Below are 17,374 nucleotides of genomic sequence, written 5' to 3'. Positions count from 1 at the left end.
TCAGGCAATGGCATCAACAGTGGCAATCAATGAGATGGACAAAGACCGGAAATAGAGCAGCGTAGAGATCTCCGAGGGTTGTAAGGAACCAGGAGGTTAGAGATAGTGAGGGGAGAGGAAATGGGGAGATTTGAAAACAAGGATGAGAATTTTAAAATTAGGGAGTTGCCAGTGTAGGTAAGCAAGCACAGTGCTGATGGGTGAACAGGACTACGTATGAGTGAGGGGATAGGAAGCAGAATGTTTGGGGGAAGCTGAAGTATATGGAGAATGGAGGTGCAACACAGGCCAAACAGATGAATTTCAGTGAACAATCGACTGATGTTACCCCGCTGTCTGTCCAAACATCACCGCTGCCCTCTGTTTCCCTTCAATTCACATTTCTATGGAAGGAATGACATCGGGTAAACACCACTGCTGACTGGCTGCAGGTATGATGAAACCCTGTGATCTGGACAGCGTATCTTTCAGGCATGTTCAGATGTTTGATGGTGCCCCCATCCCACCCATCCACCCACCAGAGACACCGAAAAGGTCAAAGGCCTTGATGAAGCAGCTGCTATGGTCTCCCAAGGAGCCCACCTGCACAGAACAATATTCCAACAGTTGGAATACAGAGAGTGACAAGGTCAGAGCTAGATGCTGAGGTTTGGCAAAGGCGTCAAAGTGTTTCAGAAGCCCACCAAATACCTGGTAAAAAACCAACATTTCTGACAAGCTCAACTATTACTCATGCTCAGCAATTTAAAATTCAGAAACACCAATAACCGCAGGCCCTTGCCCCCTCCCCTCGCTGACAACCGAGATAATTTACGCCAATAACACCCCCCCCCCCTCTCCGATCACCGAGAGAATTTACACCAATAACCCCCCCTCCCCTCTCCGATCACCGAGATAATTTACACCAATAACCCCTCCTCCCCTCTCCGATCACCGAGAGAATTTACACCAATAACCCCCACCCCCCTCTCCGATCACCGAGAGAATTTACACCAATAACCCCCCCTCCCCTCTCTGATCAGTGATTCAGATACCAGGAGAGGGCAGCAATTTTATAAGGGCTGCTGAGTTCAGGTTACACTGAGACCCAAGTATATAATTACTGTCACTCCCAAAGGCTAGTCGAGGTTCTTGTGTGCTATTTAAAGAATACTGATTACTCCCCTGGCTCAGGAAAGCTTTCTATCCCAATCAGGCCCAGCACAAGGATCCACTGGTCTCAGCGCTGTTACTTTGACATTTTTATGCAACAACTTCATTGTCACTTTTGTTGGGACAACTTTTCATGTCCACAATTTATAATCTGACTTTAATTTCACTGAGAGGTTTACTCATGTTTCTTCAATTATTAGTCTAATCACAGTATGCAATGAAGGTGCAGATTCCCTGGAAGGAGCACACAGAGCCTGCACAGTCCCACTCAGCAGCCTGTCGTGGTTGATACTCTGTGGCTGGCCTCTGGCAGACCGAGAGTTAAGTGGGAGGGCTTTGCTCGGGGCCTATTTAGCTGGGCAGACAGCCTAGCTGACTAGGCAAGTGCCTGCTTCATCTGGCACTGAATAGGTGAGCTCAGGGACTGTGGCAGAAGGAGGGTTTAAAAATTATCCTCTTATACATTTTATTTAAAATGAATTCCAATTCCCAGATTGTCATGGTGGGATTTATTCTCTGGATTACCGCTTCAGGAGGAAGTGCCAAGTGCATGACCCATCTCGGCCTCCTCCAGAGGTCCCGAGCAAGGCTGAAACCAGTCTTCAGCCAATTCGATTCACTCCACATGATATCAAGAACCGGCTGAAGGCACTGGATACAGCGAAGGCTATGGGTCCTGATAATGTTTCAGCAATAGTACTGACGACTTGTGCTCCAGAACTTGCTGCGCCCTTAGCCAAGCTGTTCCAGTACAGCCACAACACTGGCATCTACCCAGCAACATAGAAAATTGCCCAGGTATGTCCTGTCCGTAAAAAGCAGGACATATCCAACCTGACCAATTTCCGCTCCATCAGTAAAGTGATGGAACGGGGTCATCAACAGCGCTATCAACTGACACTTGCTTAGCAATAACCTGCTCATTGACGCTCAGTTTGGGTTTTGCCAGGGTCACTCAGCTCCTGACCTCATTAAAGCCTTGGTTCAAACATGGACAAAAGAGCTGAACTCCCAAGGTGAGGTGAGAGTGACTGCCCCTGACATCAAGGCAGCATTTGACTAAGTGTGGCATCAAGGAGCCCGAGCAAAACTGGAATCAATGGGAATCAGGGGGAAAACTCTCTGCGGGTTGGAGTCATATCTAGCACAAAGGAGATGGTTGTGGTTGTTGGAGGCCAATCATCTCAGCCCAAATACCTTGCTTGCAGGAGTTCCTCAGGGTAGTGTCCTCGGCCCAACCATTTCAGCTGCTTCATCAGTGGCCTTCTCTCCATTATCAGGTCAGAATGAATGTACACTAACGACTAGATTTGGACAACATTCAGGCTTCAGCTGAAAAGTGGCATTTGCGCCATACAGGTGCCAGGCAATGACCATCTCCAACAAGAAAGAATCTAACCACCTCCCTTTGACATTCAACGATATTATCACCACCGAAACCCCTGACTGCAACATTCTGGGGGCACTATTGACCAGTGTGACTGCTATCAACCTGCACTTTGCTCACTAATAACTGCTAAATAATTTGTTAGAGAAAGGTGTAGTGCCAGGGGACTGGTGGATAGCCAGTAGTTCCTATATAAGAGGGACAGAACATGTCCATTCAGTTTAACATTAGTTGTAGGCAAAATAATGGATTCCTTACTGAAGGACAGACTAGAAGATAACCTTGAAATGAGAAATATAATAATGAATAGTCAGCATGGATTTCAAAAGGGAATATCTTACTTGGCCAACCTTATTGAAATTTTTGAGGAGGTAACAGAGAGTAGACACTGGCAAAGCAACAGATGTAATTTATCTGGAATCTCAAAAGGCCTTTGATAAGATGCCCCAGAATAGGCTAATGAATAAGGTCAGAAAATGTGGAGTCAGGGGACAAGTGACAGAGTGGATTGCTTCAAGACAGAAAGCAGAGATTGGGAGTAAAGGGTCGTTATTCAGAGTGGCAGAAGGTGGGAAGTGGAGTTCCACAAGGATCAGCGCTGGGATCACTGCTGTTCACAATTTACATTAACCATTTGGAGTTTGCAATCAAAAATACAATGTCTAAATTTGAGGATGACATGAAATTGGGAGGGTGGGGGTTAGTCAATACTGAGGAGAACTGCAACAAATTACAGGAGGACATTAATAAACTTGCAGGATGAGTAAATATTTGGCAAATGAAGCTCAACACAAAAATGTGAGGTACTGTATTACTATTTGGTAGGAAGAATCGAGAGGTCACTTATTACTTGGAAGGTGAGAGTATAGGTGAGGTAGAGAAACAAAGAAATACAAATACATCAATCACTGAAAGTTGCACCCCAGATTAACAAGGTCTTTAAAAAAATGAAACCAAGCACGAAGGTTTATTTCTAGAGGGACAGAATTGAAAAGCAGGGAAGTTATGTTAAACCTGTATCGAACCTTGGTTAGACCACACTTAGGCCCAGATTTTTGCTTCAATGGAGAGGCTCCCTGTCATGGCGAAAATCCTGGAAATGGTCAAAAATTCTAAGCCTGTCCCCATATCCGGCATTTCCCATCTTTACAGGGGTGGGACTAGAGTTGAGCCGGGGTCCACGGATGCACAATTCATGGAAGCTGCTGGCCATTTAAGTCACCAGCTGCCTCCACTGAGGTAGGATTTTAGAAAAACAGGAGTGTGAAATCTGGAGTGTGCAGAATAGAACAGGCAAGGGGAGATCTGAACTTGGTGGATGTGTTTGGATAAACAGAGTACCCCTTTGGAGAGGTAAGGTACTCCTTTGGATTGGGTCCCAGGACAATTTTGGGAGAGATAAGGCACCCTTTGGGATTATTAAAAGTGAACATGATTATGCACTTCTTACCCACAAAATCATTGGAACTGTCAAAGAACTGTCCAGCTGTCAAAGCTATCCAGGAAGTGTCAAAGCTGTCAAGGAACTATCCAAGGAAACTAGGTGAGCTGGCATGGATGGGGTAAGGGCATTGGGTGGTGGGACATGGTTTGGCATAGGGGTATGGGGGCCATGCGATTGCATGGATAGAGTATAGGGAATGTGTGGGGGGATAGATGAATGATTTTTTGTTTTACACAGTACCAGGGCACAGATGTAGGCTTTGCACTCAGCTTGCCTCTGCACCCAGCTCATTCGTTCCAGGGTGGCCCCGCACCCCTCCAACACCCGAAAATCTGACCTGTGGTCATACATTTTTAAATGTCGGGTTCACTGTGCCGGGACATCTCCCAACTCGGCCAACCTGATCTGAGAATGAAAATCTGGGCCTTAGAGTGCTACATGCAATTCTGGTCGCCATATTATAAAAAAGGTTATAGAGGCACTGGAGTGGGTGCAGGGAAGAATGACAGGGATGATCCCAGAAATGTGTGGGTATACATATCAGGAAATGATTGACAGACTGGGTCTTTTGTCCCTTGAAAAAAGGCTGTGGGGTGACTGTCATGAAGCTATTAATGTATATAATATTATTGGAAAATATTTTTCTTTTAAAATAGAGGTTTAGTCTATGGGTGTGTCGTAATTGGATTAAAGCCAGTTAGTCTGGGTGCTTTGATGTGTATTAGTTTTGAGATGTAAGAGAGGTAGAGTGCATTTGCATTTTCTTAAATAGAGCATTTTCTTAAATAGAGCATTCAAGAAGTGAGGTGAAATCTGGCACCTAGCTAGCAGAGACCAAGCAATATATTACTAATAAAATTAGTACTATGAAAGGGGTTTTATTGTTAGAAGAGGTGGAGTTCAAATGGGCTGGTGATACAATGAGAATTTACATTCAATGAGCTAGGTATAACAGACAGCAGTTTTATGTGTGCAGGGCAGAGGCAATGTAATATCAAATCAGCTGTAAGCTACAACTGTCTCCACAGGAACCAAAGTGAAAGGAACCCTTTTTTGAATTTGTAAGGTGAAAATGCTTTGCCTGGTGTTTGCTGAAAGTCTATGGGTTGCTGTTGCCTTAATGCAGGTTTGTTTGGGAATTTGTTAAAAAGTTATGATAGTAGTAATTTGTGGCCATGTGTATATATTTAACTTGTATAAATTAATAAATGTCTCATGTATTTTGATATAAAACCTCTCCAAAACTGGTGGTTTGATTCCTGAATTTAGAGCTGCATCTCAAACATACAAAAATAAAAATATAGGTTATGACAGTTGTTTAAAGTTTCCCTCTGGGATTTTTAAATAACTCAGCTTTACCAACTGCTGGGTCATAAGTGACCTAGAGGTCCTTAAAATGATGAAAGGCTTTTATTGAGTGGATACAGAGAGGACGTTTCCTCTTGTGGGGAGGAGTATAACTAGAGACTATCAATATAAGATAGTCATCAAGAAATCCAATAGTGAAGAAAGTTCTTCACCTGAAGACTAGTGAGAACGTGGAACTTGCTGTCACAGGGAATGGCTGAAGTGAATAGTATAGATGTATTTAACGGGAAGCCAGACAAGTATATGAGAGTGAAGAGAATAGAGGGTTACGATGATAGATTTAGTTAAGGAAAGATAGGAATAGGTTCAAGCGAAACATAAACAGAGCCATGGGCTGGTTGGGGTAAATGGCCTGTTACTGTGTCATATATCCTATGTAATTCAATGTAGAAAGTCAACTGGACCAGCCATATAAATACTGTGGCTACAAGGGCAGGTCAGAGGCTGGGAATTCTGAGGCAAGTAACTCCTAACTCCCCAAAGCCTGTCCACCATCTACAAGGATCAAATCAGGAGTGTGATGGACTACTCTCCACTTGTCTGGATGAGTGCAGCTGAATGGGCTGAATGGCCCCATTCTGTGCCATAACCTTTCTGTGGTTCTATCTATCAACTCAAACATCCACTCCCTCTACCACCGGCGCAACGTTTGTACCATCTACAAGGTGCACTGCAGCAACTCACCAAGGCTCCTTAAACAGCACCTTCCAAACCAGTGACCTCTACCACCTAGAAGGACAAGGGTAGCATGCACAGAGACACAACCCCTGCAAGTTCCATTCAATGTCACAAACAATCCTGACTTGGACTATACACCATTCTTTCATTGACAATGTGCCAAAATCTTGGGGCACTCTAAGAAACAGAACCGTGAGAGTACCATCATTACACAGACTGCAACGGTTCAAGAAGTTGGCTCACCACCACCTCAAGGGCAATTCAGAATCATTAATACTTGCTGACTTTATCAGCACCACCCACATTCCCTGAATCAGAAAAAGGTAACATAAACATGAACATTACTGTAGCAGTGGGACCAGGTTATTCCAGCTGAAGGTCATATTCCACGGTTCCATTACAGGGAGAGATTTGTGTCGCAGGAACATTCCATTGCTAACCAATTTGGACTCCAAGCCAGCAATTAAGTGAACACCTACTTAATTTATACTGGCATACAAGTGGCATCAAGGCACTCATTCACCAGTTATTGACAGAAAGCCACAGCATCCAAGCCCTGTGTTAAAATATGCCCATCACACTGCGTTGAAAGACTTTGACTTCTTGCACTGTGCTGTTCCCTACCAGAGAGTTGCTAATAATTCTATGCACTGCCCTGTAACCACCTGGTTTCACTCTGTGCTAGAATATTCCCAGTAACCACATAGTGTTACTGTGTTAGAATATTCCCAATAACCACACAGTGTTACTCTGTGTTAGAATATTCCTAATAACAACACAGTGGGCAGAATTTTCCCCCCGTTGGAGGGGGGAGGGGGAGAAGTTCAGGAGTGGGCGCGTGGAGGCATGCCTCCGATCGGCGCCCCCGATCAGGGGTGCACCACCATTTTACGTGACTTCCGCAAGGAAGCGCTATGCGTGGTTACAGGCTAAGTGCTGCCTCAGGGAGATCAGCGCCAAATTCAAAAATGTGAAATATAGACAAATAAAATTTCCCTAACTTGTCCCCTCATGTGACACTGTCACATGAGTTGGGACATGTCCATCACTTTTAGTTACACTTTTATTAAATTTTTAAAAACCTACATGAAACCTCATCCCGCCCGTGGATGAGGTTTCATGCTTTTTCCAAAGCCCGCCAGGGCTCCCGGCCTGCCCGCCAACCTTAAGGTTGAACGGGCAAGTCCACTAATTACGTTAATTATTTTGTCAGTGGCCTCAATAGGCCATTGACAGGTCGGCGGGTGCACAGCCTGAAAATTGAAATGAGGCTGGGCTTGCCAACCGGGAAATGCTGGCCAGTTTCACTCTGTGTTGGATTATTCCCAATAATTGTTTCAATATGTCTTTGGACTTTACTTATCTAATAATAGAAATCTTTCATAGTACCAATTTTATCAGTAAGCTTTGGGAAAAATAAACACACAGTTTGGCTTCTTCTGGCTAAGTGTAACATTTCACCCTCTCTTTTGAAATTCAAACTACTCTGGTTTATCTAAAAATGCAAATTTTCCTTTGCGCCTCACATTCTAAAACTTCAGCCATGTTTACTTATTTAGCATTTCAACCGAGCTTCTCTTCTGATACATCAAAGCCTACGGACCAGGCTGTGTTTAATTCAATTCGGACACGCATGCACATGCGCATGCACACACCCACACTATCCAGACCCCATTATTCCCATTTTACAATAAATCCCAATAACATCATGAAAATTATATTTTCATGACACTCCCCGCCTTATTGAAAAATGAACCATCATAATTTAAAAATACGGCTTCATTTTCCTAACTCATCTTACATTATCTGCCAAATTTATTATACTATTATGTTACCAGATGCGTGCATTAACATATATATACACAAATCCTTCGTATCAACAGAAATCATTCCAGTCCAGTGTCCAGGTTTTAAATGTCCAATTTTCCCTTTAAGCTTCAAACTTTAAACAATGCATCTGCAATCAGATTTTCTTGTCCAACCACATGTATAATCTGTAGACTAAATGGTTGCAGTAATAAACTCCATCTGAATAGCCTTTCACTTCTGTCTCGAAATTTGTTCAGAAACTTTAAAGGATTGCAGTCTATATAAACAATTGTCTCTGACAAATTGTTTGCAACATGAATCTCAAAATGCTGCAATGCTAACACCAGACCCAGAGTCTCCTTTTCAATCACTGAATATCTTCTCTGTTGTGCATTCAATTCCATGAAAAATACCCTATCGGTTTCTCAATTCCAGTGTCGTTGTCTTGTAACAGTACGGCCCCAATGCCTATATCGCTTGCATCAACGGCCAACTTAAATTGCTTGGCATAATTGGGTACTGTCAAAATTGGTGTAGTCAATAGTTTTCAAACTGTCAAATGCCTTCTGACATTCCTGTGTCCATTTAAACTTGTTCTCTTTTAATAGTTTAGTCAATGGAGCAACATGATAAGGCTGCTATTTTCTCATTAAAACATTAACCTTAATGTAATAACATTCTGGAATACATTCTGCCTCTGTTCCTAAGTAAGCAGATGTGAGGCGTGTCATGAAGATATAATATTTTTCATAATGTTATTGGGATAGCTTTGAGTCAAATATGGGAGGAGCATTTACAGCATCTGGAAGAATTGTTTCATCGATTACAGGAAGCCAATTTGGTGATGAACTTAGCTAAAAGTGAATTTGCAAAATCTCAAGTTACATATCTAGGCCATACCATTGGACATGGTTAGGTGGCTCCGAGAGATGAGAAAGTCAAGGCTATCGTGGATTTCCTAGTGCCTACAACAAAACAAGAAGTTTTGAGACTTCTGGGCATGAGCGGGTTTTACTGGAAATTTGCACCAAATTTTAGCAGTGTGGTTGCTCCATTTACTGAACTATTAAAAAAGAACAAGAAATTTCAATGGACACAGGAGTGTCAGAAAGCATTTGACAGTTTGAAAACTATTGACCAAGACACCAGTTCTGGCAGTACCCAATTATGCCAGGCAATTTAAGTTGGCCATTGATATTTGGGGCCGTACTGTTACAAAATTTCTGGGCATGAGTGGGCTTTACGGGAAATTTGAACCAAATTTTAGTAGTCTGGTTGCTCCATTAACAGTTTATTCAGACCAAAGTCCTTTAAAGTTTCTGGACATACTTCGAGACAAAGTGCAAGGCCATTCAGATGGAGTTTATTACTGCAGCCATTTAATCTACAGATTATACATATGGCTGGATGAGAAAATCTGATTGCAGATGCATTGTCATGAGTTTGAAGCTTCAAGGGAAAATTGGACATTTAAAACCTCACTGGACAGGAATGATTTCTGTTGATATGAAGGATATTGTTATATTAATGCATGCATCTGGTAATGTAACAGTGTAATAAGTATAGCAGATAGTGTAAAATGAGTTAAAAAAATGAAGCTGTCTTTTTAAATTATGACGGTTCATTTTTCAATAAGATGGGGAGTGTCAAGAAAATATAATAATTTTCATAATGTTATTGGGATTTATTGTAAAGTAGGAATAGTGGGGTCTGGATAGTATGTGTGTATGTTCATATGTGACTGAATTGAATTAAAGACAGCCTGGTCTGAAGGCTTTGATGTATCAGAAGCGAAGCTAGGTTTGAAATGCTAAATAAGCAAACATGGCTGAAGTTTTAGAATGAGAGATGTAAAGGAAAGTTTGCATTTTTAGATAAACCAGAATAGTTTGAATTTCAAAAGAGAGAGTGAATTGTTACAGTTAGCCAGAAGAAACTAAACAGTGTGTTTATTTTTCCCGAAGCGTACTGATAAAATTGGTACTATGAAAGATTTCTATTATTAGAAAGGTGAAGTCCAAAGGCATATTGAAACAATAAAATTTGCATTCAAAGGGGAAAATATGCATAAAGGAGAGAGGCTATGTGTAAGAGGAAGGCATTCTAAGATCAATAAATACCTCTAGCCTCTATGTACCAAGCTGCTGCCTATAGGAACTGAAGCTAAGAGAATTCACTGTGAATATCCCTGTCCAGGGTATTGTGTGCTTTGCCTGGGTCTGTTAAAATCTATTTTGTTTTTACTGTTGTTTTAACGGGGGTGTAACTGGGAGCCAGATTAATAAAGGGAGCTAGGAGTTATCATAGTAGTAATTTGTAGACCCATGTTTGTGCTTAAAATCTTTTCTTCTTTTAATAAATGTTTAATTTAGTTTTGTCAAAAATCTCTACGACTTGGTGGACTTGTTACTACTGAATTCAAGGCATGCATCTCAAATTAAAGTACAAATTGGGAAACAGTTGTGGCAGCTGTTTAAACTTTCCCTCTGGGATTTGAGCAGCTTAGCATTTACCATCCGCTATGCCAAAACAAAATTGAGGCCTCTTTGGGGGATATATTTGAAATTCCTGGATTGGTTTGGAGTTGGTGAATCTTAAGGTTACGAGTATGAGAAGCACTTTGAATTCAGGAGTTGGTGTGAGGTTTTTCTTTAAAGTGGTGTGACTGCAATATGGCTTTGGAAGTTGCTAAGACTTGTCTGGGAGTTGAAGTTATAACTTTGGTTGGTTTACAAAAGGCAAATAAAGCTAGGTTAATGGAATTGGTAGATAAGTTACAATTAGGATTATCTTTAGGGATATGGAAATTGAACATAATTGAAAGTATAGCACAGCATTTGAAATTGGAAGGAATACCCGAGAGACCGAGTTCTCCAAGGTGTTTGCCATTGGACTGGGCTCAAATTCAGTTGCAAATAAAAAAGATTGAATTGGAGGAAAAGGAAAAATAATTGGAAATGAGAGAATTTGAGATGGAGGCAGTGGAAAAAGAAAGGGCAGAGAAAGAAAAAGAAAGGAAAAGAGAAAGGGCATTCCAAAGGGAACAGGGAGAAAGGCAGGAGAGAGAAAGAAAACAGGGAAGGGAATTAGAAATGGCGAGGTTAAAAAAGGAGGAAAGAGAAAAAGAGAGAGAGAATTCTAGCTTAAAATACAGACAGTTAAAAAAGAGACACCAGAAGGTGAGGAAGGACTTATTTCCAGATCTGAACCCAGTGGGTAGATGTTTAAATTTGTACAAGCTCTTCCAAAGTTTGAGGAAAGAGATGTCGAAGCATTCTTTATTTCATTTGAGAAGAAAGATAAACAGATGAAATGGCCACAGAAAAACTGGACATTGTTGTTACAATCTAGGTTGGTGTATAGAGCACGAGGTTTATGCCTCGCTGTCAGAAGAAATGTCGGTGAACTATAATGTGGTGAAAAAGGTTATTTTGTGTGCATATGAGTTGGTTCCTGAGGCATACAGGCATAAATTTGAGAAAACAGCCCTGAGCAAACAGTTTTGAATTTGAGAGAGTAAAACAAAGTAATTTTGACCATTAGATATGGGCATTGAAGATAGAGACGACACATGCAGCTCTTGAATAAGTAATTCTTTTGAAAGAATTTAAAGATTCAATTCCTTCGGTAGTGAGAACTCATGTGGAGGAACAGAGGGTTGAAACAACAAGACAAGCAGCAAAGATAGCTGATGATTATGGCCAGAATCTTCGGGTCGGTGTGCAGGGGCAGGTCCTGCCCGCCAATGCGTAAAATGACGCATTGTGAGATCGGGCATGCATCCCAACGTCACCGCACGTCATTCCGATTTTCAGTTCAGCGGGCACGCACCAGAGTTGGCTGCGCGCCCAACAAACTGTCAAAGGCCTATTAAGGCCACTTAAATATCAATTAAAATACTTAACGGAGCTACCCCTTAAGATTGGCGGGCAGGCGAAGAGCCCAGGCGGCCTTTGCATTTATCATGAAACCTCATCAATGGGTGGGATGACATTTCATGAAGTGTTTATAAATTGAATTAAAGTCTTCATTAAAGTTCATTGACATGTCCCAGCTCATGTGGCACTGTCACATGAGGGGACATGTCTTAATTTTTTTTTTCTTTATTTAAATTATTGATAATGAAACTAATTTCCCTGAGGCAGCTCTGTACTGGAAATTATAGGGAAAATCTGTTAGGATAATTGGGATGCAGAAAAACTCTGGAAGTAAAATTACTGTGGGTTCTGATGTTCAGGCACAGGAAAAACCAATGGTCTGTGTACAGGTAAAACAGGAAGAATCAGTGATAGGTAAAGAAGTGGGAATGCGTTCACAGTTTACCCAAGGGAGTTTTGAGGAGCAGGTTGCAGAAATGTTTAAAGATTTTATATGTGAAGAGTTTCCATGTGTACAGGGTGGAGCAGGTATGATGTTAAATTTTAAGAGGCACAGGGGCTATTCAATCCTTAATGTTGTGGGATAGTGATATTTGTTGTTCAGAGGGAGGATTGCAGGATCAGGCAATGATAAGTGGAGTTCATGGAGATGTTAAACCTATTCCCTTGTGGAAAGTAAATGTAAAGAGTAAGTGGAAAACAGGCGAGGTGATTGTTGGAGTAGTGGAACAATTGCCCATTGCAGGGGTTCAATTTATTTTAGGTAATGATATAGCTGGGTCACAGATGTGGGTGATACCTATGGTAGTTGAGCAGCCTGTAGAGGGGCTTTCAATAGAAGTGTTGCAGAGAGTCATCCTGGATTGTTTCCGGATTGTGTGATAACAAGATCACAAGCTCACAGGTTGAAACAAGAACAGGAACTTAAAAGGCAAGGAAAGGGTGTGGAAGTCCAATTAGCTGACACTGTTCTTGATAAGATTGTTTAGGAAGAAAGAATGGAGGATAATGCAGCTGAGGTATCTAGCTCAAGGCAGTTGTAGAGTTACAGAAAAAGGATACGCAAATAAGACAGTTATATCAAAACAGCTCATACAGACACAGAGGCAGAATGTATTCCAGAATGTTATTACATTAAGGGTAATGTTTTAATGAGAAAATGGTGGCCTAATGAAAGCTGGAGGGAAGTACATCAGATTGTTATACCATTTGGATACAGAAATGAGATCCTGAGAATTGCTCATGAAATTCCAATGGGGGGACATTTAGGAATTAGAAAGACACAGGCAAAATTACAAAAAACATTTAAATTTAGCGTAGAGATGTAGTCAAATTCTGTAGAACATCTCACACATGTCAGGTGATAGGGAAACCACATGCAGTGATTAAGCCGGCATCTTTAGTTCTAATTCCAGCATTTGAAGAACCTTTTACTAGGGTCATGATTGATTGCGTAGGACCCCTCCCTAAGACTAAAAGTGGAAATCAGTACTTACTGACAATAATGGATGTGTCTACAAGGTTTCCAGAAACAATATCTTTGAGAAATGTTACAACAAAGAGAATTGTGGAAGAGTTGACTGAATTTTTTTTTCCAAGATATGGTTTACCTGAAGAAATACAATCAGATCAGGGTTCAAATTTCATGTCACAGCTGTTTAAGTAAGTAATGATCAGTTTAGGGATAAAACAGTTTAAGTCAACAGCTTCTCATCCTGAATCACAAGGAGCTTTTGAAAGATGGCATCAAACTTTAAAAACTATGATGAGGGCGTATAGTCAGGACGATTCACAGGATTGGGATAGGGGAATTCCATTCTTGTTATTTGTTATTAAGGATGCTCCTAATGCATCAACTGGTTTTAGTCCTTTCAAATTAGTTTATGGTCATGAGATAAGGGGACCACTGAAATTGATTCATGAGAAATTGGTGGGTCTCCTGGATTATGTATCAAACTTCAGAGAAAGATTGAACAGAGAACGTTAGTTAGCTAGGGAACATTTAAGGATATCGCAGAAAGTGATGAAAGTGAAGGAAGACTGGAAAGCTACAGCTCGTAGTTTTGTTGCTGGGGGAAAAGTGCTAGATCTGTTACCAGTACTGGGCGACTCGTTAAAGGCAAGGTTTAGTGGGCCTTTACAGGATTGAAAAGAAGATGAGTGAAGTGCATTATTTAGTAAATACACCAGATAGAAGAAAGAAGCAGGGGGTGTGTCATGTAAATAGGCTTAAAAAGTATTTTAACAGGGAAGAGGACCAAAAGGAGGTATTAGTGGTGGTAAATAAGGAGCAAGAGGTAGAAATTAAGGATTCTGAAATTGATTTTCCTCTAATCAAATTGGATAATTAGCGGGTGATTGAAAATTTAAATGTAGTATTGAGTTACCTTCCAGACAAATGTCAAAGTGATTTGGAGAAGCTATTGCAGTCACACAAAGCTATTTGCGGGAATAAGCTAAATTTAGCTATACATGATGTGTGTGTAGAAGTTTCATCTTCGATAAGGCAACATCTTTATTGATTAAATGCGGCAAAATTATCACAGAAAGAAATTGAATTCATGCTTCAAAATTATATCATTGAGTCTAGTTGCAGTAACTGGAGTTCGCCTATTGTACTGGTACCGAAAGCAGATAGTCCACACACAGTCTTTGTGTTCTATCAAAAGATGAATGCAGTGACAAAAGCAGATTCATATCCTATACCACGGTTGGAAGATTGACTTGCTAAGAGGATATTGGCAAGTACCGTTATGGGAGAGAACAAAGGAGGTATCGGCTTTTGTGACGCCAGATGAACTATGTCAATTTAAAGTCATGCCATTTGGTATGAAAAACACACCTGCAATATTTCAAAGACTGACAAACAAAGTAGTTGCAGGACCGAGCAATTGTGCTGTTTATATTGACGACTTGATAGTTTTGAGTAAAACGTGGAAGGAGCATTAACAGCATCTGGAAGAATTATTTAATCAATTACAAGGACCTAATTGGTAATGATCTTGGCTAAAAGTGAATTTGCAAAAGCACAACTTACATATCTAGGCCATACCATTGGACATGGTAAGGTGGCTCCGAGAGATGTGAAAGTCAAGGCTATCGTGGATTTCCTAGTGCCTACAACAAAACAAGAAGTTTTGAGATTTCTGGGCATATAGATAAGTAAAGGAGGTAATGTAAGATGGGTTAAGGAAATGAAGCCTTTTTAAATCATGATGTTTCATTTTCCAGTAAGGAGGGGGTGTCATGAAAATGTAATAATTTTCATAATACTGTGATTTATTGTAAAGGCAGGTTAATAGCAGGGTTTGGATTAGTTTCTCTGTGTGTATATGTTTGTGTGTGGGGGTTTAATTGAATTGCAGAAAGTTAATCTGGAGCTTTTGAGTTATGAAAAGGGAAGCTAAGTTTGAAATGCTAAATACGTACACATAGCTGAAGTATTAGAATGTGAGGTATGAGGGAAATTTGCATTTTTAGATAAACTAGAGTAGCTTAGATTTCAAAGAGATGGTAAGATGTTACACCTAGAAGCTAAGCCAAACAGTGTGTTTATTTTTCCCCAAAGGTTACTGACAAATGAATACTATGAAAGATTTATATTATGGAGGAAGTAAAGTTGCAAAGACATATTGGAACAATGGAGTTTACATTTAAAAGGGAGAATCATGTACAAAGGAGATGAGGTTATATGTAAGGAAGAAGGCATTCTAAGATCTAACAAGCCTCCAGCCTCAATGCATCAAGTTGCTGTCTACAGGAACCGAAGCTAAGAAAACTCGCTTTGAATATCACTGTCCATGGTATTGTGTGCTTTCCCTGGGTCTGTTGAAATCTATTTTTGCTTTACTGTTGCCTTAACAGAGGAGTAACTGGGAGTCAGGTTAATTAGGGGATTTAGGAGTTATTATAGTAATTTGTAGACCTATGTATGTGCTTAAAATCTTTTCTTCTATTAATAAGTGTCTAATTTAGTTTTGTAAAAAACCTCTAAGACTCGGTGGACTTATTACTACTGAATTCAAGAACGCATCTTGAAATAAGGTACAAATTGCAAAACAGTTGTGTCATTCTGTGTTAGAATATCTCCAATGACCACACGGTGTTACTTTCTGTTAGGATATCTCCAATAACTACAGTGTCACTGTGCTAGAATATCTCCAATGACCACACAGAGTCACTCTGTGTTAGAATATCTCCAATGACCACACAGAGTCACTCTGTGCTAAAATATCTCCAATGACCACACAGTGTCACTCTGCGCTAGAATATCTCCAATGACCACACAGTGTCACTCTGTGCTAGAACATCTCCAATGACCACACAGTGTCACTCTGTGCTAGAATGTCTCCAATAACCACAGAGTCACTCTGTGCTAGAATATCTCCAATAACCACACAGTGTCACTCTGTGTTAGAATCTCTCCAATAACCAGACAGTGTCACTCTGTGTTAGAATCTCTCCAATAACCACACAGTGTCACTCTGTGTTAGAATCTCTCCAATAACCACACAGTGTCACTCTGTGTTGGAATCTCTCCAATAACCACACAGTGTCACTCTGTGTTAGAATCTCTCCAATAACCAGACAGTGTCACTCTGTGTTAGAATCTCTCCAATAACCACACAGTGTCACTCTGTGTTAGAATCTCTCCAATAACCACACAGTGTCACTCTGTGTTGGAATCTCTCCAATAACCACACAGTGTCACTCTGTGTTAGAATCTCTCCAATAACCAGACAGTGTCACTCTGTGTTAGAATCTCTCCAATAACCAGTGTCACTCTGTGCTAGAGTATCTCCAATAACCAGACAGTGTCACTCTGTGCTAGAGTATCTCCAATAACCAGACAGTGTCACTCTGTGCTAGAGTATCTCCAATGACCACACAGTGTCAATCTGTGTTAGAATCTCTCCAATAACCACACAGTGTCACTCTGTGTTGGAATCTCTCCAATAACCACACAGTGTCACTCTGTGTTAGAATCTCTCCAATAACCATACAGTGTCACTCTGTGTTAGAATCTCTCCAATAACCAGTGTCACTCTGTGCTAGAGTATCTCCAATAACCAGACAGTGTCACTCTGTGCTAGAGTATCTCCAATAACCAGACAGTGTCACTCTGTGCTAGAGTATCTCCAATGACCACACAGTGTCACTCTGTGTTAGAATCTCTCCAATAACCACAGTGTCACTCTGTTAGAATCTCTCCAATAACCACACAGTGTCACTCTGTGTTAGAATATCCCCAGTAACCACAGTGTCACTCTGTGCTAGAATATCTCCAATGACCACACAGTGTCACTCTGTGCTAGAATATCTCCAATGGCCACCCAGTGTCACTCTGTGCTAGAATATCTCCAATAACTACAGTGTCACTCTGTGCTAGAATATCTCCAATGACCACACAGTGTCACTCTGTGCTAGAATATCTCCAATGACCACATTGTTACTCTGTGCTAGAATATCTCCAATGACCACAAAGTGTCACTCTGTGCTAGAATATCTCCAAATGACCACACAGTGTCACTCTGTGCTAGAATATCTCCAATGACCACAGTGTCACTCTGTGCTAGAATATCTCCAAAGACCACACAGTGTCACTCTTTGCTAGAATATCTCCAATAACCACAGAGTCACTCTGTGGTAGAATCTTTC

General features: G+C 40.9%; 1 protein-coding gene across 3 annotated transcripts in view; it reads right to left on the bottom strand.

Moving 5' to 3' along the window:
* LOC144692513 (roquin-1-like) overlaps window positions 1-14,811 on the bottom strand; it is a 158,978-nt gene extending 144,167 nt beyond the window's left edge. The window contains exon 1 of one of the 3 annotated variants that reach the window (XM_078561472.1): window positions 14,754-14,811. The gene's annotated coding sequence lies outside the window, so the exon portion shown is untranslated. Of the gene's footprint in view, window positions 1-3,564; window positions 3,825-8,723; window positions 8,792-14,753 lie in introns of those variants that run through there. The other 2 variants (XM_078561471.1, XM_078561473.1) reach the window with 2 other exon arrangements.
* Between the last annotated feature and the right edge of the window lie 2,563 nt (window positions 14,812-17,374).

The sequence above is a fragment of the Cetorhinus maximus genome, chromosome 17, assembly GCF_964194155.1.
Source record: "Cetorhinus maximus chromosome 17, sCetMax3.hap1.1, whole genome shotgun sequence".
Lineage (NCBI taxonomy): Eukaryota > Metazoa > Chordata > Chondrichthyes > Lamniformes > Cetorhinidae > Cetorhinus > Cetorhinus maximus.
This window is presented reverse-complemented; position numbering and strand designations above follow the sequence as displayed.